The following is a 17190-nucleotide window of genomic DNA, read 5'->3' as shown; positions in this document are numbered from 1 at the left end:
TAGGGACGGAGACGGAGAGAGGAATCGGATACGGGTTCGGCTGTTCGGCGGGAGCTCACGAAAGTGTACGAACGCCCGAACAGAGAGGTGAGGTGTGGTGTGAGCGTGACCGTGTTGTTAACATGAACGTCATACGTGGTTCTACGGAGCGGTGCGCACTCGGAGATGTGTCGGAGATGTATCTACCACCAAGAGCGCGCGCCCATCCCAGACCGGTGCTCTCGTATGAGCGTACGTCCACTGAGACTACCTGACTGTAGAGGGTACGGACACGACGGGAAAAGGAATCGGAGAGAGGTACGGCTGTTCGGCGGGAGCGCACGAGAGAGTGTACGCGAACGCCCGAACAGAGAGGTGAGGTGAGGTGTGAGCGAGACCGTGTTGTTAACATGGACGTAATAGGTCAGTCAGCGATCGTATCGTGTATTACGTGTGACTAGTGTTCTAGTACGAACGAATGGGAACCTATTTGGGAACCTCCAGTACGAGGGTATCGAACCGTGGCTTTGAATGAGGTGCAATGCATTGGGATGACATTTGACTACATTTGGTTGACATTCGGGTGGCATCCGATGTGGTGAGACACCCTTGCAAAATTGACAAAATTGACAAAATTGACAAAATTGACAAAATTGACAAAATTGACAAAATTGACAAAATTGACAAAATTGACAAAATTGACAAAATTGACAAAATTGAAAAAATTGAAAAAATTGACAAAATTGACAAAATTGACAAAATTGACAAAATTGACAAAATTGACAAAATTGACAAAATTGACAAAATTGACAAAATTGACAAAATTGACAAAATTGACAAAATTGACAAAATTGACAAAATTGACAAAATTGACAAAATTGACAAAATTGACAAAATTGACAAAATTGACAAAATTGACAAAATTGACAAAATTGACAAAATTGACAAAATTGACAAAATTGACAAAATTGACAAAATTGACAAAATTGACAAAATTGACAAAATTGACAAAATTGTCAAAATTGTCAAAATTGTCAAAATTGACAAAATTGTCAAAATTTACAAAATTTACAAAATTTACAAAATTGACAAAATTGACAAAATTGACAAAATTGACAAAATTGACAAAATTGACAAAATTGACAAAATTGACAAAATTGACAAAATTTACAAAATTTACAAAATTTACAAAATTTACAAAATTTACAAAATTTACAAAATTGACAAAATTGACAAAATTGACAAAATTTACAAAATTTACAAAATTGACAAAATTGACAAACTTGACAAAATTGACAAAATTGACAAAATTGACAAAATTGACAAAATTGACAAAATTGACAAAATTGACAAAATTGACAAAATTGTCAAAATTGTCAAAATTGTCAAAATTGACAAAATTGTCAAAATTGTCAAAATTGTCAAAATTTACAAAATTGTCAAAATTTACAAAATTTACAAAATTTACAAAATTGACAAAATTGACAAAATTGACAAAATTGACAAAATTGACAAAATTGAAAAAATTGACAAAATTGACAAAATTGACAAAATTGACAAAATTGACAAAATTGACAAAATTGTCAAAATTGTCAAAATTTACAAAATTTACAAAATTTACAAAATTGACAAAATTGACAAAATTGACAAAATTGACAAAATTGACAAAATTGACAAAATTGACAAAATTGACAAAATTTACAAAATTTACAAAATTTACAAAATTGACAAAATTGACAAAATTGACAAAATTGACAAAATTGACAAAATTGACAAAATTGACAAAATTGACAAAATTGACAAAATTGACAAAATTGACAAAATTGACAAAATTGACAAAATTGACAAAATTGACAAAATTGACAAAATTGACAAAATTGACAAAATTGACAAAATTGACAAAATTGACAAAATTGACAAAATTGACAAAATTGACAAAATTGACAAAATTGACAAAATTGACAAAATTGACAAAATTGACAAAATTTACAAAATTGACAAAATTGACAAAATTGACAAAATTGACAAAATTGACAAAATTGACAAAATTGAAAAATTGAAAAATTGACAAAATTGACAAAATTGACAAAATTGACAAAATTGACAAAATTGACAAAATTGACAAAATTGACAAAATTGACAAAATTGACAAAATTGACAAAATTGACAAAATTGACAAAATTGACAAAATTGACAAAATTGACAAAATTGACAAAATTGACAAAATTGACAAAATTGACAAAATTGACAAAATTGACAAAATTGACAAAATTGACAAAATTGACAAAATTGACAAAATTGACAAAATTGACAAAATTGACAAAATTGACAAAATTGTCAAAATTGTCAAAATTGTCAAAATTGACAAAATTGTCAAAATTTACAAAATTTACAAAATTTACAAAATTTACAAAATTGACAAAATTGACAAAATTGACAAAATTGACAAAATTGACAAAATTGACAAAATTGACAAAATTGACAAAATTTACAAAATTTACAAAATTTACAAAATTTACAAAATTTACAAAATTTACAAAATTGACAAAATTGACAAAATTGACAAAATTTACAAAATTTACAAAATTGACAAAATTGACAAACTTGACAAAATTGACAAAATTGACAAAATTGACAAAATTGACAAAATTGACAAAATTGTCAAAATTGTCAAAATTGTCAAAATTGACAAAATTGTCAAAATTGTCAAAATTGTCAAAATTTACAAAATTTACAAAATTTACAAAATTGACAAAATTGACAAAATTGACAAAATTGACAAAATTGAAAAAATTGACAAAATTGACAAAATTGACAAAATTGACAAAATTGACAAAATTGACAAAATTGTCAAAATTTACAAAATTTACAAAATTTACAAAATTGACAAAATTGACAAAATTGACAAAATTGACAAAATTGACAAAATTGACAAAATTGACAAAATTGACAAAATTTACAAAATTTACAAAATTTACAAAATTTACAAAATTTACAAAATTTACAAAATTTACAAAATTTACAAAATTGACAAAATTGACAAAATTGACAAAATTTACAAAATTTACAAAATTTACAAAATTTACAAAATTTACAAAATTTACAAAATTTACAAAATTTACAAAATTGACAAAATTGACAAAATTGACAAAATTGACAAAATTGACAAAATTGACAAAATTGACAAAATTGACAAAATTGACAAAATTGACAAAATTGACAAAATTGACAAAATTGACAAAATTGACAAAATTGACAAAATTGACAAAATTGACAAAATTGACAAAATTGACAAAATTGACAAAATTGACAAAATTGACAAAATTGACAAAATTGACAAAATTGACAAAATTGACAAAATTGATAAAATTGATAAAATTGACAAAATTGACAAAGTTGACAAAGTTGACAAAATTGACAAAATTGACAAAATTGACAAAGTTGACAAAATTGACAAAATTGACAAAATTGACAAAATTGACAAAATTGACAAAATTGACAAAATTGACAAAATTGACAAAATTGACAAAATTGACAAAATTGACAAAATTGACAAAATTGACAAAATTTACAAAATTGACAAAATTGACAAAATTGACAAAATTGACAAAATTGACAAAATTGACAAAATTGACAAAATTGACAAAATTGACAAAATTGACAAAATTGACAAAATTGACAAAATTGACAAAATTAACAAAATTGACAAAATTGACAAAATTGACAAAATTGACAAAATTGACAAAATTGTCTAAATTGACAAAGTTGACAAAATTGTCTAAATTGTCAAAATTGTCAAAATTGACAAAATTGACAAAATTAACAAAATTGACAAAATTGACAAAATTGTCAAAATTGTCAAAATTGACAAAATTGTCAAAATTGACAAAATTCACAAAATTCACTAAATTCACTAAATTTACAAAATTTGACAAAATTGACAAAATTCTACCCAAATCTACACTTCATAACAATGAAAGCTGACATCCTTCCCCGTTAATGGACACCCAATTTCATTTCCCGCCACTGTCCAGGCAACGCAAGAAATTTTTTGCCAAGGTGACAAAACCATCACAAAGAACAGAGCTCAATTCAGGGGTTGGAGTAGGCCATGACACCGCCAAACACAAACAAACAACCTTTTGCTTCTTCTTCTTCTTATTTTTTTGGATAGGGGAACAAAGGGAAAACACAGGCTTTCGCAGCAGGTGTCACATTACGAAGGTGGAGAAAAAAAATAAGAGCTTTTATTTTGGCCGAAAAGGAGGCGCTCTGCTTTCACTTCATTATTTTTCCATTTTTTTTTTTTTTTTTTGTTGAGGGGAAAGGACAGGTAGGGGAGCTTAGCCGGAGTGTTAATATTTATAATGGAACTTATTGTTGCGCAGCAAGCCGTGATTCGTGTGGCGTCGCCATTTTGGTTCTTATTTTTGGAAACAAATTGAAAGCTTCCATTGAATTAACATGTGTAACGAATTCTTTTGCGCGCAAACTAGCAGCAACTTAAGCGCCACTCTTCCAAGAAGAGGTTGCTGAAGCGTGTTTCGAGTCCCGGCTTGAGGCTCTCTCACAGGGCGGGTTAATAGGGCAAAAAATCCGAGATCACATGACACTTCCAAGTGGCTTATCCGTTTCCCAAAACTAAACTACTATTGTATTGATTTACCGCAAAGAAAAGGATTAAACGAAAGTTCTACCGGCGCAAGAAAGTTCAACTAATTCTCCCAACCCAAGCAAAGAACGTGACACAGCTCAATCCATTAAACACAAGCCAGCTTATATGTGAAAAGACTCAAATTTGCTTGTATTTCCGTGTATTTGGGGCCCTAAGCTTTGCTTGTGTGACGTCACGTTTCTTCTTTCTTACAGGGGTTTTCTTCGAGCTCAGTTTAAAATCAGGTTTAAAAAGTGCAGATCTGACCTTGTTTGGCGGTTCCACCGCGATTCAGCTGGCTGGCAGGATCGGCAGGACAGGAAGCATGAACAGGTTCTTTGTAGACAGTTTTCGCGTAGTCCCACGTTCACGCGTACGGTCGGTCGACCAGGTGGACTCACCACGCGCGTGCGTAATCCAACAGCACGGACACTCCCGCGGCGACGTTTTTCACCACAATTTTGGAGGTTGGCGATTGACGTAGCGGAGACACACTTCCGGTCGAGCAGTGCGTTAGTTCGTAGCACCGCCACGAGGTGCGCTCCAGTTGCTTGCGAGCGTCGGGTACTTGCTTCGCGCGATGTTTTTGTGGAGATCCCTGCGTTCACTACGGGGTGGCGTCGGTTTTCCCAATGAGTGACGCCCAGTCACGTGGTTAGGGTGGTTCAACCTAACCTCGAACGGATGTTTCGAGCCGCGAATTCGGTCTCGCGCCGCTCCAGACTCGCTCCCACGTTGAACAGTGGGTTTTCGCCTGATCCTTTTTGCGAACTAGATTTTATTGATCGGTGTGCGACTTCAAAAGCTTGGAATTGGCTAAGCTTTCGACTTTGGTCAGCAGAAAGCACGTGCTAACCACTTGCGAACCTAATGTAACGTTGCGGCTCACGAACTAATACAAAAAATGTATAGATTGACTTTAATCGCACCACTAGTCGCACCACTAATCACACTTTCACTGACTTGCATCCGCTGAACTTAACTGGCCAACAGTCTCCACTTGAATATTCTAATCCCCGATGTAGAACATTTCTACAGCAAATTCTTGCTACACGAACGACATCCGTGTGATAGAATCGTCATTACATCTCCTTTTCTCATATGGCAATCAATAGGGGCATCCTTATCACACACATTGAGTGGATACGATCGGGTTTTCCCGTTTCTTTCCCATTTTCTATTGAACCAAATTTTGGTTTAAGACACGCTTTGCCCATCTTTTAACAATTTTACGGATAGCCACGGCCAGGGTAATGAGATCTCGATCGTGAGTGCCGAAATGAAAAGAAATGAACCACGATTGCTTCCTCTACTCGGTAAGAGATGGCGCTCTCAAATGCAAAAGCTTTTATGATTAGCAAAAAACCACGATTGAGGCATAATAATTTCTAATGGGGTAGTTAAGGGTTACATTCGCCGACACTAATTCAATAAAAATTTTGAAATTTAAATTTCAAAATTTTTATTAACAAAACAAAGCATTGATGTTCTTAGGGCCAAAGTATATTCTAGTTGTTGTAAAGCTGCTTCCACTCAAATTCACGTCGCAGCTAATCTTTTCTTATGATTTCTAACAAATTCAAATGATCTTAATGATCCCAAAGCTCAACCAAAAATTACACACACATGTAAAAGATGTCTGATAATGTTTAATACAAAATTCTGTTCCAATTCCAAGTATCATTCCAATTCATCTGGGTCACTACACAATCATACTCGCAATCAAATCTTAACCTTAATTAAACCGAATGACGTCAGATATATCTGACAAATTTCCATGTACCAAATATCCAAAATACCTCAGAAATATCTGAGAAAACTTATTACAAACCAATTAACTTCAATAACGATTGAAAAATTTGTTTTACTAAACCTAACGCAAACGTACCGAAACGCGTTCAGAAATATTTCACACCGAATCATCCCTCAGAATATTTTGGAAAACAAACATCGCATCAGACGATTAATTTCTAACGTCACCTAAATTCGACCCTGCGAGTTCGATCTCGGCCGTGAACTGTCATTTCTGTCAAACAAAACAAATGTATCAAAATCTCACTGAAGGTAAAAAAGTAACAAAGTAGGTCTATTTTAGCTAATTAGGAAGTTTAAACGTAACTTTGGAGCGATGAAATGAACTTTTATATGAAAATGTTGAGAATGGTAATTGAATGGATGCACGGAAACGCCAAGAAAATCGAATATCGCGATTAAAAACTCAACAATGGAATCAAAACAACTTCTCTAACTAAATTGATGTGAGGAAACAGGTTAATGACATCTCGAACATCGTTTTGGTGTACTCAATGAGTGTTTGTGGTGCTTAATCAGCAGTGGTTGTTGCGCAGCTCTCGCTGCACCTGACATAGCTAATGGAAAGTTGTTTATGCTCGTTTAAGGAACGAACCGTGATAGCTTCCGGGTATCCTTTTACCCTCGAAATCTTCCAGAACATAACAGTTCGTCCCCAAAACTTGTCGAACTCGAACCTTCGTGTACTTTGCTCCAAACTTTCCAACAAAATCTCGTGCTTTATCGGACAGCAGGACGTTCTTCTTGTAGACGACATCGCCCTCCTGGAACTGATGTTTCCGATTAACTCGGAGGTTGTACGGCGCGGAATACTTCCGGTAGGCCTTCAGCAAGTTCTCCCTGACCAGCTTGTGCAGACTCTCCATTTCTTCGTTGAGCTTGACCGGGTCCTGCGCCAAATTATCGTCCACTTCCCTTAGATGTTCGTACTCAGCCCCGGAACTCACCATGTTGCGGCCAAAATTGACAAAATACGGCGTGAATCCCGTACTATCGTGAACGTGCGTGCGAATCGCCCTGGCGATTAGATGTACCGAATCGTCCCAATCACGATGATCCGCTTTTTGGTTTAGGGCACATCGAATCGCGGTTACAATAACTCGATTTACCCGTTCCGTCGGGTTTGGACCAGGGTGGTATACAGCTAACGGCCAATGGGTAACCTCGTACCGCTTGAGCAGCTTGAGGAAAAGATCGGACTTGAAGACTTGCGCGTTGTCGGTAATACACACTTCTGGAACGCCAAACAAATTGAAAACAAAGTTCTCAACGAACTGGCACACCGCAGGAGCAGTCGCTGAACGCAGACATTGAACCATCACGAACTTCGAGAAAAAGTCACACACCACCAGGATCCACAGGTTCCCTTTCTTTGACCTGGGGTAGGGCCCAAGGAAATCCATGGAAATCATTTCCCACGGACGACTGCACTGCTTGGGTTTTCCGTGAACCGGTGTCGTATTAGTACTCGGTACTTTGGACTCCTTGCACACCAAACAGCTGCAACAAAAGCGCTTAATTTCCGTGGCCATTCGTGGCCAGTAAAAGCGTTCGCGGACTTTGGCCAGGGTTTTCAGAGGTCCTAAATGGGCCGCTTCGTGAATTTCTTTCACGATAGACCTTCTTTCAGCCAACGGAACGACGAACTTCCAGCGAAACCCAAGATCTTCCAGACCCGTGCTATTCGAGATGAATTTGTAGAGTTTTCCATCTGAGATTTTAAAATCGGGAAATCGCTCAGGAAACTTTTCCACCTGGTTCATGAGTTGAGTGATGTACGGGTCGGGTAGGTCCACCTTGACCTGATTGATGGACCGGGACAGGGCGTCGGCGGGAATGTTTTCGCTGCCTTTTTTGTATTGCAGGTCAAGCTCGTACTTTGAGAGCTTGAGAGCCCAGCGAGCGATTCTCGGCGATTTGGATTCGATGGACATCGATTTGAGGAACGTGAGACTCATGGCGTCGGTCTGCACTACAAAACGGGAACCTTCGATGAAATGCTTAAAATTCTCGATACTCAGCAGAACAGCCAAGCACTCTCGCTCAGTGGCACTGTAACGGCGCTGAGTGCTGGACAGTTTCTTAGAAAAATAAGCAATACACTTCCGCTCTCCTTGGTGCATCTGCACAAGGACCGCACCAATCGCCAGGTCCGAACTGTCGGTCTCGACGATAAACGGCAAATTAAAGTCTGGGTTGGCCAGTATCGGGGCGGTCACCAGCGCAGTCTTCAGTTTGGACAGGGCCACTTCCGCTTCTTCGGTCCAGCTAAACTTATTCCGATTCTTCTTGAGGAGGTTGCTGATTGGGGTCGTAATTTCAGAATAATTTTGGATAAATTTCTGGTAAAACCCGGCGAGTCCGAGAAGGCGTCGGATGTCCTTCACTGTTTTAGGCGTAGGATAGTCTAAAACGGGCTGGATTTTGCTAACGTCCATGGACAGTCCGTCCTCACTCAGCACGTAACCCAAGTATCGAATACTCGTCTGACAAAATTTACTTTTTGACAGGTTGATGGTGAGACCCGCCTTCTGAAGACGATCAGCGACAATCCGGATCCGGTCCAGGTGGTCCTCGAAGGTGTTCGACAGGATAATGATGTCATCGAGGTACACATACACCCAGGGTGCCAGGTCGTGACCTATGACTTTCGTCATCAGTCTCGCCATGGTCGCCGGAGCATTGGTCAACCCGAACGGCATGACAACAAATCGGAACAGACCTTTGTTCGTGCGGAACGCCGTTTTGTCTTTCGCGGCCTCGTCGAGTGGAACCTGGTAGTACGACTCCGACAGATCAATGACGGAAAAATACTTCGACTTCTGGATGCGCTGAAGAATTCCCATCATATTAGGAAAGGGAAAATCGTCCTTTTGGTGCATTGATTTAACCGCCTAGAGTCAAGACAGATTCTCCACTTTCCACTGGCCTTCTTAATCGGCAACAACGGATTTAAAAGTCGACCGCCGTAGGGCACTCTTCTATGACCCCGAGGCGCTTCATTCGCTCGATTTCCGCGTCGATAACTTCCTCTACGGATGGAGACCAACGATACGGAGGAACCTTCTTCGGCTTTGCGCCCGGGAGAAGGTCGATCGAATGGGACATGATCGGAGTTCGACCTAGATTCCCGTCTCGCGTGGCCGGAAGTTGTTGTACTACTTCAAAAAGCGCTTCTCGCTGGCTATCCGACAAGACATGTTCCGTGACCAGGTCACTAGGCTCGCAGATGTGTTTTTCCGGTATTTCGATGGTTGGCATCTCCAAGCTGTCATCGGTTGAACTCTCGAGGTCTTTCGCAGATTCCGCTGGGCTGATTGGATGGATTTCAAAGCATATATTGTCATTTGTGACACCAAAATAGTCCTCAACTCGCTGAAATTCGATCATATTGATCGCTTCTTCACCAACCGGGGAAAAACGGGGACCCACCAGACGGAATCCAAACTTGTTCAGGAAATCTACGCCTAGAATTAGGTCCTTCTTCATCTCAGGCACGACGATCGTGGGAAGGACGTGGGTGGTAGACTCGTAGGACAGGGGTAGATTCACGTAACCGAGACATTGATACGGCGTACCATCAGCTGTCGTAATCTGGAGGCGAAGAGGTTGAATCTGTAAGCCCAACTTATTCAGCAAACCCAGCGAGCTGATCACCGACAAACTGGCACCGGTGTCGGCTAGCGCTTCAATCTCCTCGGATAGAACTCGAACTTTGAGGTGTGGGCAACGGTGAGGGATCGTGTTAATTCGATGCGAAGTGTTGAAGACGGAAAAAGGACGGTTGGGAATCTCCGGAGTATCAGATGGGGTAGATCGATTCCCTGGATCCATCCCATTTACTCGTTTTTTTCATCCTCATCCGACCGAGTTCGGAGTTGATGTCCATTGGGGCACTGGAACGCGGTCGTACCCGTGTGTCCACACACGTGGCAAAAGTACACCTTTTTCTGGTCGCACTCCCTCCACATGTGTCCCGTCTGGCGACAATTCCAGCACATCGGCTTCCTGTTCTCCCCTGCAGAGTCCGCAAGCTTCTTGAAACGACCATGAACCGCGCACACATCGGCGTTCAACAACTCATCCTCAACCTCTGCAGCTCCTTCTTCCAAGTCCACTTGGTAAACGGAAGCTTTTTGTAGACCTCCGAGGCCGTCGAGCGCATCGAGCTTGTAACACAGCTGGGACAGATGGTCAAGCGACTGAATGGTGGCCAAGACCAAACTACGCTTGTAACTCATCTTCATATTTTTGGTGACCAGATAGTACAGCTCCGCATGAGACATTTTACGAGTGAGGCGTTGTGCCAATCTCTCAATCTCTTCGAGATATTCACCGAACGGTTCATTGGGACGTTGTTTACGTTTGTCCAACAGGTCACGAGTAATGAGATCCCGGTTAGGATTGTCGTAGCGCAACCGGAGGTATGTTTCCAAAGTCTCCCAACTGTCGAATCGGTCATGGTAGGTGGTATACCACACCGCTGCACCCTCGCGGAACAACAAATGGGCGTGCATTCGTAGATCTTGTTTACTGATGTGGTAGGACTCGCACATAATGTTGATCTGGCGCAAAAAATCTACCACGGGAACGGAATTCGTACCGCCGGTAAATTTCGGCCATTTTTCAATTATGTTGCACTGCTGGTGCGGTAGTCGTCGATATCTGTCACCTTGCATCGCTTGGACATCCGGAAACCCTTGGTGCACATCCCAAGACGGTCTTGGGGCGGGATTAGACTCTCGACGGCGTCGTGACTCGGCATGAACTTGGTTTTCCTCTGGCAGTTCAAATAATCCTTCTTCACGTGACATGCTTCTCATTTCAGGCTTCCCTGAAGTTTCTCGAGCGGACAACTGGAAAGGAGGTGAGGGTACACGCCTCGCTGGGGGTTGCTCCTGCGAAATCCGTAACATCTCCGAATCTCGACGCAAATCAACCTTGGCCACTTGTTCGGCCAAATCATCTACGGCTTCTGGAGGGACCGGTGCGCCATTGGCTTGCTGCCTCATCATATGTTCCAGACACGCACGAATGTAATTTTGCACATCGGAAGCATGAATGAACTCATTCATATCCCTTTCATCGGCAGGTTCATTTTGAATTGTCGGCGTTGGAGACGATGTAGCTGCTGAACGGCCCATGTTCCCTGATTGAGGCTGCTGCTGCGGCGGAAGTGGATGCGCACTCCCAGACGTCGGTCCAAACAGGGTTCGCGCAAAGTCACCGAGGGGTGGCGCCTTTCGCCTTGGATCCTCCGATATGGCAAGCGTCGAGTTGTCCACGCCAGCGGCGGCCGATTGCTCCCATCGCTGCGGATTCGACATCGGTCTTCCCAACTCAGACTGCTTCGTTGCCGCTGGGGAAAATCCGGACAGCCATTGGTTATAGCTCGATTGACCCCTAGGGGCCGGTACTGGGGCAGCCAGCAGATCACGAGAGGCTTTAGGTTTGGTCCCAGTATACGGATTAAGCGAAGGCTGCAGCGTCCTGTGAGTCGTTGCGGACGACACGGACGACGCGCGCGTAGGACGATCGTCAAGAATTCCGCCAACTGCTCCTTCCTCCAAATCCGTCGTCAGATCCACTAACTCCTGGACCAACTGTCCCGGAGTCGCTGTGGCCAAATTCGAATGCACCGTATGGATTCGCATCAGGGGAACCTGTCGGCAGACATGGGCTAAATCAATGTTGTAGTACCTTCTTGAGAGCCGCTCGATGCTGTCCAATAACGCCTTCCGCTGCTGCAGATGTTCTTCCGTTTCCGGCGAGTATCGTCGAAGTCGCTTGTGATAGTGAACCAGTCGAGAGTAGCAATCATCATCACGATTAGCATCCAGACAACGCTCCATTTCCTTCAGCTGTCTCGGGATCTTAACCAAGTCCTCCGCTAGCGAATACGTCGAAAAATGTACTTCTACCGGATCCTCGGGTTTTTGCAGCAAAGCGCGCAAATTCTGCTGGCGCTCGCGTAATCCACCACGAACAGGTGTGGCACGTAGGCAAAATTCATACTCCATTTCATCCTCTTTGAGGCTGCATGGGTCACTGATGTAAACGTGATCCATTGTTTTGATTCCAACTAACACTTTTGAAATAACTCGTTGACAATGATCGAAAATATATTAAAAAAAAAAATCAATCGAAATCTAAATTAATAGTAACCAAACCGAAATAGGGTGACTGCGAATCAAATTAAGGTCTATTACGGAGGTAGAACAAAATATTTGAATTGTATTTGGTATATTGCAGAAGAAATGATGGAATATGATTGTCTTGAAATAAACTATGCTCAATAATAGTTCAGAAAACCCAACAAACTTCTATCAAAGTTCCCAAACTAAACCCAACTTTGAGACATAGTACACTATTGCTACTATTGTTACGGCCCCACGTTGGGCGCCAAAATGTAACGAATTCTTTTGCGCGCAAACTAGCAGCAACTTAAGCGCCACTCTTCCAAGAAGAGGTTGCTGAAGCGTGTTTCGAGTCCCGGCTTGAGGCTCTCTCACAGGGCGGGTTAATAGGGCAAAAAATCCGAGATCACATGACACTTCCAAGTGGCTTATCCGTTTCCCAAAACTAAACTACTATTGTATTGATTTACCGCAAAGAAAAGGATTAAACGAAAGTTCTACCGGCGCAAGAAAGTTCAACTAATTCTCCCAACCCAAGCAAAGAACGTGACACAGCTCAATCCATTAAACACAAGCCAGCTTATATGTGAAAAGACTCAAATTTGCTTGTATTTCCGTGTATTTGGGGCCCTAAGCTTTGCTTGTGTGACGTCACGTTTCTTCTTTCTTACAGGGTTTTCTTCGAGCTCAGTTTAAAATCAGGTTTAAAAGTGCAGATCTGACCTTGTTTGGCGGTTCCACCGCGATTCAGCTGGCTGGCAGGATCGGCAGGACAGGAAGCATGAACAGGTTCTTTGTAGACAGTTTTCGCGTAGTCCCACGTTCACGCGTACGGTCGGTCGACCAGGTGGACTCACCACGCGCGTGCGTAATCCAACAGCACGGACACTCCCGCGGCGACGTTTTTCACCACAATTTTGGAGGTTGGCGATTGACGTAGCGGAGACACACTTCCGGTCGAGCAGTGCGTTAGTTCGTAGCACCGCCACGAGGTGCGCTCCAGTTGCTTGCGAGCGTCGGGTACTTGCTTCGCGCGATGTTTTTGTGGAGATCCCTGCGTTCACTACGGGGTGGCGTCGGTTTTCCCAATGAGTGACGCCCAGTCACGTGGTTAGGGTGGTTCAACCTAACCTCGAACGGATGTTTCGAGCCGCGAATTCGGTCTCGCGCCGCTCCAGACTCGCTCCACGTTGAACAGTGGGTTTTCGCCTGATCCTTTTGCGAACTAGATTTTATTGATCGGTGTGCGACTTCAAAAGCTTGGAATTGGCTAAGCTTTCGACTTTGGTCAGCAGAAAGCACGTGCTAACCACTTGCGAACCTAATGTAACGTTGCGGCTCACGAACTAATACAAAAAATGTATAGATTGACTTTAATCGCACCACTAGTCGCACCACTAATCACACTTTCACTGACTTGCATCCGCTGAACTTAACTGGCCAACAGTCTCCACTTGAATATTCTAATCCCCGATGTAGAACATTTCTACAGCAAATTCTTGCTACACGAACGACATCCGTGTGATAGAATCGTCATTACATCTCCTTTTCTCATATGGCAATCAATAGGGGCATCCTTATCACACACATTGAGTGGATACGATCGGGTTTTCCCGTTTCTTTCCCATTTTTCTATTGAACCAAATTTTGGTTTAAGACACGCTTTGCCCATCTTTTAACAATTTTACGGATAGCCACGGCCAGGGTAATGAGATCTCGATCGTGAGTGCCGAAATGAAAAGAAATGAACCACGATTGCTTCCTCTACTCGGTAAGAGATGGCGCTCTCAAATGCAAAAGCTTTTATGATTAGCAAAAAACCACGATTGAGGCATAATAATTTCTAATGGGGTAGTTAAGGGTTACACATGCTAGAATCACTTACGCGCGGTTCGACATTTTGCCATAATGGCGTTTGCTATAAAACCAACCTGTTTGACATTTTTAACGATTCCCACACCTTGGTGATTTGCATTCCAAATGAGCAATTGTTTATTCTGCTTGAATACACAAAACATCTACAGCTGGTCCATTAGCCAGGTGGTATTTTTGCAAAAGGGCCTAACCTTTCTAATCTACGGGGCGTAGGACCCGGTCCAAGCAGGCTGCGCAACTGCACTAGTTCTCACCCCTGCTGTAAGTGTATGCAAATCAGGTCCCTGGGAAAGGAGAGCACTTTGCTGTTGCACAACAAGGCGCCATCAAGAGTTATCGCAACACCGGTTCTCAGATACATGACACGATAGTAATTTAATTAATTTATATTTTAGCAAAATTCACTTAATGGGCTAGGGCGTATCGTACAAACTTGCAATGCACCGTGTATTCCCTTGTGCTGGTGATGTTTGTTTGCAAGTTTGTGTGTGCGAGAGCGAGAGAGAGAGAATGACGTAATGCAAAAGCACATCCAGTGGTGATGCAAATTGGAAAATGTTATCCGCCCTTCAGGAATGTTTGCATAGTGCCTCATATAAACTTCGCCGGCAGGGAACTTTCATCGACTGCAGCGCAGAGTGGGAGCGGGCTGAGCGGTGGGTGTGGTCTAACAAATTGCCGGAAGCCGTGTTACTGCGGATGTGCCACTCGACTCGTTTATGACTGAGATGGAGCAGGTTCTGGCAGGGAAGATGCCCTCCGGAAACGTTGCTGCTCGTGTGTCAGAACCTGCCGTTTCCAGCACCGTCGAGTTGGGAGATGCAATTGTGGTTGGGGTTTATTGATGTACTGCAGATCCCGGAAATTATATCTGACAGGTGTCAGAATCTTAGTAGGCAGCTGTTGAAAGCCCTCAGGAAGATTTACGATATCGATTGAAATTTAACAGAAAGACAAAACAATTACCAGCTCTTTTTTCAACTGTCCAAAAGTTCCCCCCCTTGAAGGAAATTGGAAAATTCCAGCAAACCACAATCCCACAAAACACTTCACACCACCCTCCAGTGTAACCACAACGACAATAAATCGCCCAACTTGACCCCCTTCAGAAACCTCCCAACAGCTCTCTCTCCCTATCGAAAAGCCGCAACACAGTTAAACTTGTACCCCGTCGTCGTCGTCGTCACGGACTTTTCTTAGTAGTAGGCCTGGGAAATCTCAGACACAACACATAGCATGCGGGGAGCTTTTCTTCTTCTGTTTGGCGCTTTCCGGAAGGGCGGTTGCTTTCGTGTTGAACCGAATCTACCGCAGTAGGCTTTGAGGTGGCGCAGGACAAGCTGCACTGAGAAAAAAAACTTTTGTTTGTCACATTTGACATTTTACAATGTTTACAGTTTACTTTGCTGAGGAGAGGTGCCCAAAACCCAAAAGCTGTAGAAGGGGTGGAATTAAATTTTCAATTACACGCTACATGAACTTTTTCACACATTTACGCCTCGGTGCCAGTGAATGGAGTCGAACGAGTTCGAACTTTTCGAGGAGCCTAGGACTACTAGATTGAGTAGGGGATGACACAAAAGGGGTTTACTTTCGTGTTTTTCTCTATGAAAGTGAGATTTTTATTTACAAAATTCTCAATTAAATACCCTTGATTTAAATTGCTCGGCAAACCTCACTAACCCACCAAAAAAAATCATCCAATCAGCACAAAGTAGCTCCTCTCAGCGACAACAAACTAAACTCTCCAAAATACACTCTCAATGAAAAAAGGGCAAACCATCTTGGTCGTTTCCACTCAAAAGCTTTCCAATAACGGGGGTGAGAGAGAGGCAGCAGCAGTAGTTTCCATCCCATCAAATTTGGACCATTTCAAAAGAACCGTCCATAAAAAGCACCACAGCACACATGTGGATCTCGGTGTAAACTCTGGCTGGAATAATGCGCGCAATGGCTATCGTCGACCTCGACGACGATGCAACTGAAACCTGTTCGAGCGAAATTGCATCACATTTAGGCACACTGAGAAATTTGATGTTTTTTTTTTCTTTTTTTTTTGTTTTCCAATATATTATACTTTTATCATTAAAAAAAACATTTCTCTCAGTTATTGCAAATCAACTCGCTATTTTAATTTTTAATTCTTTGTGCCCAAATAATCCCTTTTGTATTAGTGGTTTCCAGTCTCCAAATTTGGTCATGCAAAAATTCTGTTGAAAAGCATGAAAATCTGTACTTCAATAGAGATTTACTATTCAAGTTGGAGCCTTCACAAATTTGTAGGTTATGTTTAAGACTATTCAAGTAAGAAATGTTACATTTTAAAAGAAGAGTCTCTTTTTTTAATTTTTTCCAAAAAAAAAAAACAAAATTTTATTTGTTGGGTATCGAAAATATATGTTTTAAAATCTGTTTTATTTAAAATTGAATTTGTTTTCAAATATTGTTTAGTAAAGTTGCGATAAATGGTCCAAGTTGATTGTGTCACGTTCCCCAGAAAATCGTTCCCCAGAAAACCATTCCCCAGAATGTAGGGGAACTATACCCTTTCTCAGCCTATTTCTATTATCGGCCTATCAGCACTTTGATCATGAATTACAGCTTAAATAAAATGTTTGTGACTGTTCCAAAGTAATAAATAGCTCAAATAAAAGTGAGCAAGAAACTCATCATTGTTGATACATCTGAAAATGTTGATTTAACAGCGGAAACGGCAAAAGTGATGAGAATTGG

The 17190-nt window shown here is 41.2% G+C and overlaps 1 protein-coding gene across 1 annotated transcript in view; it reads left to right on the top strand.

The window, feature by feature from the left end:
* The window catches only part of LOC6052276 (proteoglycan 4), a 176572-nt gene that overhangs the window by 94476 nt on the left and 64906 nt on the right, over positions 1 to 17190 (top strand). The window lies entirely within an intron of this gene.

Source organism: Culex quinquefasciatus, chromosome 1 (genome assembly GCF_015732765.1).
Source record: "Culex quinquefasciatus strain JHB chromosome 1, VPISU_Cqui_1.0_pri_paternal, whole genome shotgun sequence".
Taxonomy (NCBI): Eukaryota; Metazoa; Arthropoda; class Insecta; order Diptera; family Culicidae; genus Culex; species Culex quinquefasciatus.
Note: the sequence above shows the minus strand (reverse complement) of the source record. Positions and strands in the feature narration are given on the sequence as shown.